Raw genomic sequence first — 11018 nt, forward strand, 5'->3', positions numbered from 1 at the left:
AAAAAATGGTCACTGGGAACGTTTTTCGAAAGAAATAGAACATAATTTTTCTCGTCTGCAAAAGGAAATATAGCGCTTCATCAGACGTCAAAGAACGGAGGTAAAGTAACTAATAGAACTAAAATACATAGAAAATGATACGTGGATTGACTACCTAAAAAAGCTATATACAGGAGAAGAACAAACGACGCTAGAACCGGAAACATCAGAAATTCCAACATATAAAGAACTTAATATAAATGTACAGGAAGTTCGGAAAATACTTGAAAACCTGAGGAACAGAAAAGCAGCAGGTCAAGACGAGATACCAAACGAATACTGAAATATTGTGGAGCAGCAATGACAGAACAATTAACAATATTAATTAATAAAATTATAAAACACAATAAAATGCCGGAAGAATGGAGAAGGAGCGAACTAACTCTACTATATAAAAAAGGAGATAAAAACAGACAAAAAACTACAGAAGTATAAACTTGTTAAATACTACGCTCAAACTTACATCTAAAATTTTACAAGTGCTAATTAATCACAATATAAGTTTAGCAGATGTACAACCGGGTTTTTTAAGTGGTAGATCGTGTACAGATGCAAAATTCGTTATAAAGCAAATTACTGAGAAATCACTGAAGTATAATAGACTAGCATTTCTGTGTCTGATTGACCTAAACTTACAGAACCTATAGAAATAGGCAGCAGAATAAGACAAGGGGATTCGTTGAGATTGAGCCCCATGCTCTTCAATTTGATCATGGATCAAATCATCAAAAGCGTTAACAAACGAAGAGGATACAGAATGGGAAACAAAGAAATTAAAATACTCCGTTACGCAGAGGACGCAATATTAATAGCCCAAGATGAAGATAGTCTGCAAAGATTGGTCCACAAATTTAACATAAGAGCAAAAGAATTTAATATGACAATCTCATCTCAGAAAACTAAAACAATAGTAGTCAGCAAAGGACCACAGATGTAAAATAGAAATTGTTGGCATTAGCAGAAACAAGACCCGACACAGCCACAACGCAAAGAATAATGGACGCGGCAGAGATGAGAGTACTGAGAAGAATTACAGGAAATACTCTGAGAAATCGAAAAGAAAATGTAACATATAGTGTATAAATGAATGGATACAAAATAGAAAATAAGAATGGAATAACCACATAGGTAATGGAAATAAAATACCTGGCATTATGAATTTATTATGACAATTTCATCTCAGAAAACTAAAACAATAGTAGTCAGCAAAGAACCAACTAGATGTAAAATAAAAATTGATGGCATCAGTATTGAACAAATAATAAAAATAATATACTTGAACTTTATTTTACTGTCGTTTTGAAATTTTAAACTTTCTAGTGGGTATCTTTATGTCTTTATTACCAATTGTTATTAACATGCGTTTACACAACGTTATAACGTTGTGTCTTATAAAAGTATTCTATTTCTTTTTATCGTAGTAAGTCATTACTCAGACAAAATATTTTGGTGTCTTATGGTATTGGTAACTTGATTCTGTAATAAAATTCATGGCAGACGACAAGCGGTTTCATAACCACTAAACATATCTATTTCTTTATTGTTTCCGTATATACTATGTTTTACAGTTATGATATTATGTTCGGTCTAATTGTTTTAAAAACTTTGTCGCTTGTATAAGCTTTAACTTTAATAATAATTTTATAGACCTTAATCATTTAGAAGTAAATGTATATATAATTTTTTTTCTGTCACTTGGTTTAAATATAGTTCTTATTATATATATGAGCAGAAAATAACACTTATTTCAGTTCGTACGATTTGCGGTAATTTATTTAATGTTAATTCTGGAATTTCACGTTTATACTCAGTTTCTGTTGTTCCGCTTATTTATCTGAGAGATGTTACTTTTTTTTCTTGTTATTATTTCTCTTTATAAGCAATTTTACTTGTTCATTGGTGGAATATTACCTCTATGGAAGGTTATCACTTCATTTTTTGCGCGATCGTCCGATACTTCTTCTGCCGATTCGTGACTTATCTCTTCCAATTTTGACGTCACGGGTCTCCTCCATTCTGCTTATGTGATTATTCCATTCTTTTTTTCTATTTTGTGTAAATTCATTTATATACTTTACGTTACATTTTCTTTTAATGCCTTCACTTCTCTTTTGATTTCTCAGCGTATTTCCTATAATATTGTTCTCAGTACTCTCATCTCTGCCGTTTCCATTATTCTTTGCGTTGTGGCTGTGCCGGGTCTTGTTTCTGAAGCATATGTCATTATTTGTCTTACACTGGCTTTATAAATTGATATCATCTCAGTGTTAATGTGTCTGTTTAGCCATATAGTGTTATTAAGGCATCCTGCCAGTCTATTTGCTTTTAGTACTTGATCTCTCATTTCTTTGTCCAGGTCTCCGTAGCTAGACAGTGTAATTCCCAGGTATCCCAGGTAGATATCTCTACTCCCCGATTTCAACAAGCAGTCACCAAACTATTAAAACTGCTACATTCATGCTTCCTATTATCCAACGATTAGCCAGTCCATGACTATATGCATTATTATGGTACTGATATTGCTGCTGCCCCTCATAAGTAAATAGAATATGCAAGGGCGATTTTGGCAATTTAATAGGATTTTTGTGAGTTAGAATATAATTTCTCCGAGAAAGTAAAGAATATCTATCCGCTATCCGGATTTAATCCATAGATTAAATATTAGAATACTATATAATAATGCTATTAGCCGCAAAAAAAAACGATATAGTAGTCAGTAACGAGAAAACCAAATAAATGTTCATTAACAGACAAAAGAGACGATGTAGTAGGGCATATAACTTAACAATAGATCCCTATAATTTTGAAAGATAGGAGCGTTTTAGATATAGCAGATAATGTTTTCACATAAGAGATCAAAGGGAAAATTCAGGTAGCAAACTAATATAAGTATAACCCTCATAACAATTTTAAATCCAAAAGTCTAACACGAACTACTAAAATGAGGATATATAAAACAATGTAAGTAAAACTCAGGTATTAATTAGATCAGGATTGCTAGGAAAACCTCCAGAAGTGTTTTACGACCGGGAACTAATGCTAAGGTCAAACAGGTATAAAGATTGCAACGTCGTACAGGAAACTAAATCTCAACGCCAAAGTTATTGTTTTGAACTCTGTATTGATTGGTGATTCATAAGATTCATATATTTCTCTAAGAATTCTTCTTTCTGCGACGCTCAATCGGCTCTTATTTTGTTTTTTCATTGTCCGTGTTTCACTTACATACGTAGATTCTTATTTTTGGTACTGCGGGATGTATTTTTGGATTTAATTTTTTTGCTTAAAACGTAGCAATTACCAGCTTGTATTCTGTTATTATTCTCTTTTGTAGTGTTTTCATTAAAAGTGCTCTTAAATCCCAAATATTTAGACCGATGAACCATTTCAAAGTTGTACTAGTCTATTGAAATATTATGTCCTATCCTGTTTCGTAGTGCTCTTCTTATGATAGCCATATATTTTTTTGTCATCGTTGATTTGGAGGACCCTTCTTTGCGCTTGTTCCTATTAAATGTCTTAATGTTTTTTTCTTACTAATAATTATACTTGCTACTATATTTAACTCATCGTCGAAAGTCTGTATAATGTAAGGACCTTGCTTATTAAACTGAGATTTTCTGTATTTACTTTGCGGGTGATGCTCTCCAACACGATGGTAAACACGATTGGAGATACGGCATCTTCCTGTTTGAGGTCACTGTACATTTGAAAGTAAGTTGACAGTTAATTTCCTTAGGTATGCCTAGTTCTGCCATACAATTACATAACTAGTGTAATGTTTTTTTTATTCCTAACATTTTTTATTATGTATATAATTCTGAATATTTGATCAATGGTTCATTCAGTTTTTCTAATTTCATACTAATCTTTCCTAATTTCACATTTGTGGTTGCTGTCTGTCAAAGAAAACACCATTTTCCAGAGCTGATGCTATGATTTATATTTGTTGTTAAAATTACTTTGCTGCTGTATTGAGTACCGTTTACTGGTATATGAATTTGGTTACGAATTTATCTTGTGTGCTGAACTCTATTAAATCTTTTACCGCGAATTGAAAAGAATGTTTTAACCTTTATTTGTAACATTTTTATCGTTAACGTTCAGTGAAATATTTTACGTTTATCTAAATAAGTATTTACTATATTGTATAATGATTGTACATGTTTCCTGTTTGAGATCAATGTACATTTGAAAATAAGTCGATAATTTTCCTTGAAATATTACATTACTTGTACGTTACTCCTTGTTAAATTAATTAATTTCTTAGGTAAGCCTAGTTATGCCATAGTATTCCATAGTTTTATTCTTATTATTATATCATGTGTTTGTTCAAAATCTATAAATAACTAGTTTAATGTTTTTTTTTGTATTCTCAACATTTCTCATTAACTGCCTAATTGTCAATAATTGATCAATTCCACACTAATAGTCTCCTATTTGATAGTTCACCTATTCACTCAATCGTTATAGGTTTATTAGAAAAAAATCTGTATATCCTAATAATTAATATATAGCTTATACCGCTATAGTTTGTGCAGTACATTTTATCATCCCTTTTGTGTATGGGTATGCTTTTCAGCAAGTTGGTACTTGCTCATACTTTTAAATTGACAGGTTAGCTGTTTAACTGCCTATACTGAACTTTCTTCTTCATGTTGCAAATATAAATAAAAATTAATAAAAACAACTCTGACATACCGTTGACTGAAATATTGGAGACCCTATATTATTCAATCAATGGAAATACTAAGATCACACGGGGGGAATATTATGGGTTATTTCTGGTTTCGTCATAATTTACACTAGTAAGTAAGTAAGTTCGTGTAACCTTCTGGCCTAGTGTTAGGGTTTTCAGGTCGCGCAAGCGCCCCTAACATGACTTAACGACTACTTTCGTAGCCGGGACCGACGGCTTTACGTACCCTCCGAAGCACGGTGGCAGCGCAGTTAAATTAGAAATTGAAAATTTTGTCGGTGCCAGGATTCGAACCCGGGCCCTCCAGCTTGTTAAGCCAGTAACGCAGCCACTGAGCTACGGCTGCCACATAATTTACACTGAAAATACTAACAAGAGAGTGCTCTCACTTCCACATGTTAAAATTGATATATAGTACCAACAGATGCTAGTTATATACCATCAGTACTAATAAAATGGAAACTATTAAATTAATGTCAATTTCATTTAACCAAACGTACTAACCTTAAACATGGTCATTTAAGGAAACACCTCAAAAATATTGACAAAAAAATAAAAATAGCTTAAGCGTTATACAAGTAACAGAGCAGCAAAGCTCACAGCATGAGAATATTGCCTCGTACTTTTATATAGCAATTTGTTCTCACAATTTTATAGTTTTTCGAAAAATTAACTCCGATTAGAAGATTAAAACGTCAAACAAAATGTAAAAACCTATTCATATTTTGTGATACAAAATCTTCAATTTCGATATTGAATATTCTTAATAAATGTATAATCTAATATTTAAGCCTGTTTATGTTTTACAGACTTGGAAAACACTAAACAGACAAATATTTATTCCTTTATGTACTATGTTCTAAAAAAAGTGTACTCAAAACAAATAAATATTATCTACCAAGTGTTTTATTCCAGTTTCATATGAAAGCACCAGATATTAGATATGTATTATAAATTTCGTCATAGGTGCAAATTTGAGATAAAAACCAAATGATAGAGCATATAGTGAAATATAGATATCTTAGAATAGCTGTATCGAGCGAGGATAAGATAAGGTTATTGATGAGGAAAAAAAGACCTATCGCTGAGGAAGTGAAAAAGTAATTGGCAAACGCAAATGAAATATGCATTACAATCTATCATGATACACATATATTCGTACTGCAGAAACAAGACAATTAATAAACACGTTAAGGGAATCTTAATAATAAGCAAAATTTAACTTTTAATACACAGAAGAAATAATGATATGCAGAAGAAACACAAATTAAAAAACGTTATTCACTTATTGTACGCAAAAGAGATAACTCTAGGAAAAATCAAAACGACCGAAAATATATACCAAAATAACACAATAAAAGTAAAAGTAGAAGAAGAACCAACCGACCCTAATAAAGCTGACAATGGGATAAGGCAGGGATATTTCCTGAGTCCTCTATTGTTCAACCTGATTATGGATGAAATAATAAAAAAGTAAGAACTAAAAAAAGATACCAAATGGAAGAAAAACAAATTAAAATTGCTCTGCAAACGACGCAATACTACTCTTTCAAAATGAAGATGATTTACAACGTGTGCTGCACCAATTTCATATAACTGCCAGAAAATTTAACATGTTAATTTCCCCAAAAGAGACAAAATTCATGGTTACAACAGCAAATTTACTAAGATGTTAATTGGAGCTGAAAGGTCAGATAATAGAACAAGTGATGGAGTTTAAATATCTAGCCATCACATTATCTAGCTACGGAAAGCTCGAACCTGAAGTGGAAGATCCAGTGAATAGAGCAAACAGAGCCGCAGGCTGACTAAATGAAACAATATGAAGCAATAAAACTATCGGGAAAGAAACGAAAGGCAGAATTTACAAAACAGTCATCAGACCAATGACATACGCGGCAGAAACAAGACCTGACACAGAGAGGACAAAAAGGATATTAGAAACAGCAGAGATGAAAACACTTAGAAAAATTGATGGTAAGACACTATGGGACAGAGCTAGAAGTACAGATATACGACGTAGATGCAAGATGGAGAAGATCAAGAACTGGTTAAGAAATAGAAGAGTAGAATGGAACGATCATATAAGCCGAATGACAACAAATAGAGTAGTAAAGACGGCAAGAGACGGTCAACCCGTAGGAAGACGATCAGTAGGAAGATCACGAAAACGATGGAACGGCAACTTACTGGAGGCACATTGAAAAATGACAGTCATGTCTATATAAATAGAAGAAGAAGAAGAAGATACACAGGATAAACATTAAAATTGCTGCAAGAAAGATAAAATAAATCAGTCATATTAATGTAGAATAGCAGAGGACAGAGTGTTTAGACAAAATAATGAATCAGTCATATTAATGTAGAATAGTAGAGGACAGAGTATTTGTCATAGCTTTGGACAAGTGCCCAATTAAAAAAAGAACACAGGTCGTTCAAAAAAGACGGAACTCTAAAAAGAAAATAGAATAGATTTAAAAAAATAAAAGCATAAACATGTCTTTTCCTACTTTTTTAATATTGAAAATACGTAAATAGAACATTGAATTAAAATGTAATCTTTGATAATCTGTGATAAACCCATCACCTGAACAGTGACACCGATATATGTAGTTGAAATTGTTTACACTTATTTTAACTGTTTATTTTGTTATTATCTAGATATGAGTTGCGACCGATATCACAAACTTATTTATTTTTCACAAAGAGGATCTTTAGTACCTTAAATTATTACTATACAAATCTGATTCGAAATATCGTCAAAAAGTAATACACGGCATGTAAAATTTAAATTTTTAATAAAAAGTAAAAGATTAGGCATTACTTATGGGATTCAACGAACGAGCGTTAAGGAAGATTGAAGTACTAATAAGATCACCGCAATCGGGCATACCCCGGGTAATGATTAATTGGTCCTTTTTAGAACCAGCTATTCTAATAACATATGTCTATAACTGTTAAGGGTATATCTAGAGATCAAGAAACTTTACTTTACTTAAACTTATCAGACATATGAGCTAAACACGAATGTAACTTATCTCTAGTGCAGGAAACACATATAGGGTCTAACCTAGGGTATTTGGTATATAGCTGATCGCTGAAAACCACATCATAGATATAGACATGCTATTTCTGTCGCAAAAGAAGCAAAGAATAACTTAAAGTAAGAAAGGACAAAACCGGTCAGCCGAGAGAACCTTTTAACGATGTTGAGCTTGGATACACCATCTACATATTTAATGAAAAATAATACAACTACCGACATTGAGGATCTGAGCACAAAGCTTATTACGAAACCTGGACCAAAAACACTCTACAATGGCTTATCCGCATGATGAACAACTGTATTCAAATTATGGAGATAGCCAAAATTTAGAGACAAGACAAAGTTGTTACCTTGCTTAAACCTGGCAAAAAAAAAGACGGCTACGAAAAATATCCGGTATCAGGGGTGGTATTTTTCAATCTAAATGCCGCTTACGACACCTTAAATTACAGAATATTTCTCCAAAAACTATATGATATACCCTTAGATAACAAGCTCACTTACATTGTCTGCGTATGTCAACATAAGAGAATATTTTTTGTATCACTCACTGGTAAGAGTAGCAGATGAAGAACGGTCTCGCTTGGGGTAGCATAAAGGCACCTACACTGTATAACATTTACACAAACAAACGATCCATACCGGTAGATACTAGGACTTTTATTATATAGACGAGACACCTATTATTGCACAATAAAAATAAACTATGAATAAATTTTCAGCCAAAACCCCTGAAAAACTCGTGGGTGCTCCTTCAATTTCCTCAACATAGACGTTTTCACAAAACTGAACATCCAATCTTGTCATAAAATCATTGAACTGTAGACTTCCTATAAATTCCTTGAAAATAGTTTGTATCACACCGGGTCAGTCATAAATTATTGTTTAAAACTAAAAGGTAAATTGAGGACCAGAAATAATATTCTTCGCAAGCTTGTCAGCTAAAAACGAGGCGCACATCCTTCCGCCCTTAAAACATAGACGCTTGTACTATATGCTTCTGCTGCCGAATATACCTTTTAGACAAATTAACCATTCTTTCTTTTTGTGCACACTACTACCCATTTTAACACAAAAATATCTATTGTAGCACTTAACCATATTTATTTTGAGATAACCTTCTATCGAGATATCACATGTAGTACACAAATAAGACCAGAACTAAAATATTAAAAAAGCTTTATACAATATACCGCAGAAGATTAAATAAAATAAAAGTAGTTTTTATTAATCAGATGCTTGCATAAAATGTACAAAGACACTCACGTAAACAAAATATATTACGAAATTTCTGTAATTAAAAAAAAACATCAAGTTCGGCATTGAACTAATAAAATTATATTAAATGAAAAAACAACATCTTTAAAAATACAGAAAAAATAAAATTTTCTATGCAAGCGAACATTCCATTCAATAATAAGCCCAAATCCTTTTGTATCTTCATACCTGTTTTTTAAAGAACCAGTTACATTTTAGTACGTAGTTATACCAGGTAATATGATATCCTCTGTTACACAGTGTTATGCGTATGACATTCCACTGTCTACAAACAGTAGATAAAAATAAGGAGCCCATATAAACCGTTCAGGGTATATGTTGAAAATATACGGTATAATCGCACAGTTGCCAAACTCTCAGAGCTTAGTTAAACCGATAAACGTATGGTTCAAATATACAATGAAGAAGATCTGAACGACCCCTATAATATATACACGTGAACTAAGCGATATACATTTATGATACAGGGGTATTTACGGGCTCCAAAAAATTTTTATAAATTATTAAACTCTACATGCTGATGAATCGACTGAACCAATATTACGGAATTGTCAAGTGAGCTCCGTATATCGGTATCCACTTGACCACGGAGCTCAATTGAACCTGAATTTTAACATGGGCGGAGTTCACTTAATGCCGTAGATATATATATATATATATATATATATATATATATATATATATATATATATATTCGTATGGACTTTACACATTGCTTAACATTATCCACAAAAATTACATATTACATTACATTATAATGAAAATAATATCATATGGCATTTTTGCCAGGGAGATCCCTTCGTACAAGTTCCGGCGCGATTTGCATCTTTAACCCTGTTTCAAGTAGCTAGTGTCGATGCACACATAGCCCAGGGAAACCGGCGGCTTAACGTGCCCTTCGAAGCACGTTGAACGGCTCGAATAATTTTTAGAAATAAAAATGTCGTTGTTGCTGCCGATATTCGAACTCATGTGCTATGGCTTAGAAAGGTCGGAAAGGACGGTGAAAAGCCAGTAGCAACTCGTTCCAGTGAAACAGGGGAAACCTCCCTACTTATGGAGGTTCAGGAAGAGAAACAACCTTCTCCAGGTGGAACTGACACACTCATAAGGACTAGTGTCCAAGTGTGTGTCGGACCAACGGAAGAAGGAATGTCCACAGATCCAGAACCGGCCATCTCTTCGCAATGAAGAGAGAAATAGGGCTCCTGTAGGCCAATCTTCAACACGCAAAACCCGCATCAGCAACGCTAGTTAGAAGATTGGAACAAGAAGGCATTGATGTGGCCCTCCTGCAGGAGCCTTGGGGCTAATGCCCCTTCTATATCTAAATAATGTTACCACCAGCTCTTTGATAGGAACTATGAGTAGACGAGGCGCACCTGCGGTAATATGCAGATGGATAAGGGCATCCCTGGAGAATAGGACAGTAATTTCCACTCTGGGTAAAGCAACCATCAAAGCAAAAGTAGGTGGAGGCTGTCCACAAGGAGTTCTGTCCCCTCTACTTTGGGCAACCTTGGTAGATGATCTCCTCAGAAATCTGTCCACAGAAGGCTTTTATTGTCTAGGATATGCTGGCGATATAGCAATTGTTGTCAGGGGCAGGTTTGCTCAGATGGTGTCTGAGAGAATGCAAGCAGCCCTAAATATAGTTGACGACTGGTGTAAACAAGAGAGACTGATAGTCAATGGGCAGAAAATACAAATCGTCAACTTCACCAAAAAAACAGCACTACAAGGCCTAAAACCCCCGGTGCTGCGAAGAACAGAGATTTCATTTGCCAAAGAAACAAAATACCTTGGGATATATTTTGATCATAGGCTTATATGGAATACTCACATTCTGAAAACCACACAGAAAGCTACTATGTCCTCGGGCAGATGTAGAAGAATGTGCGGTAAGAATTGGGGATTTAACCCCAAAATGACTCTATGATTGCACACAAGGGTTAT

Source organism: Diabrotica undecimpunctata, chromosome 6, assembly GCF_040954645.1.
Source record: "Diabrotica undecimpunctata isolate CICGRU chromosome 6, icDiaUnde3, whole genome shotgun sequence".
In the NCBI taxonomy this organism is placed as follows: Eukaryota; Metazoa; Arthropoda; class Insecta; order Coleoptera; family Chrysomelidae; genus Diabrotica; species Diabrotica undecimpunctata.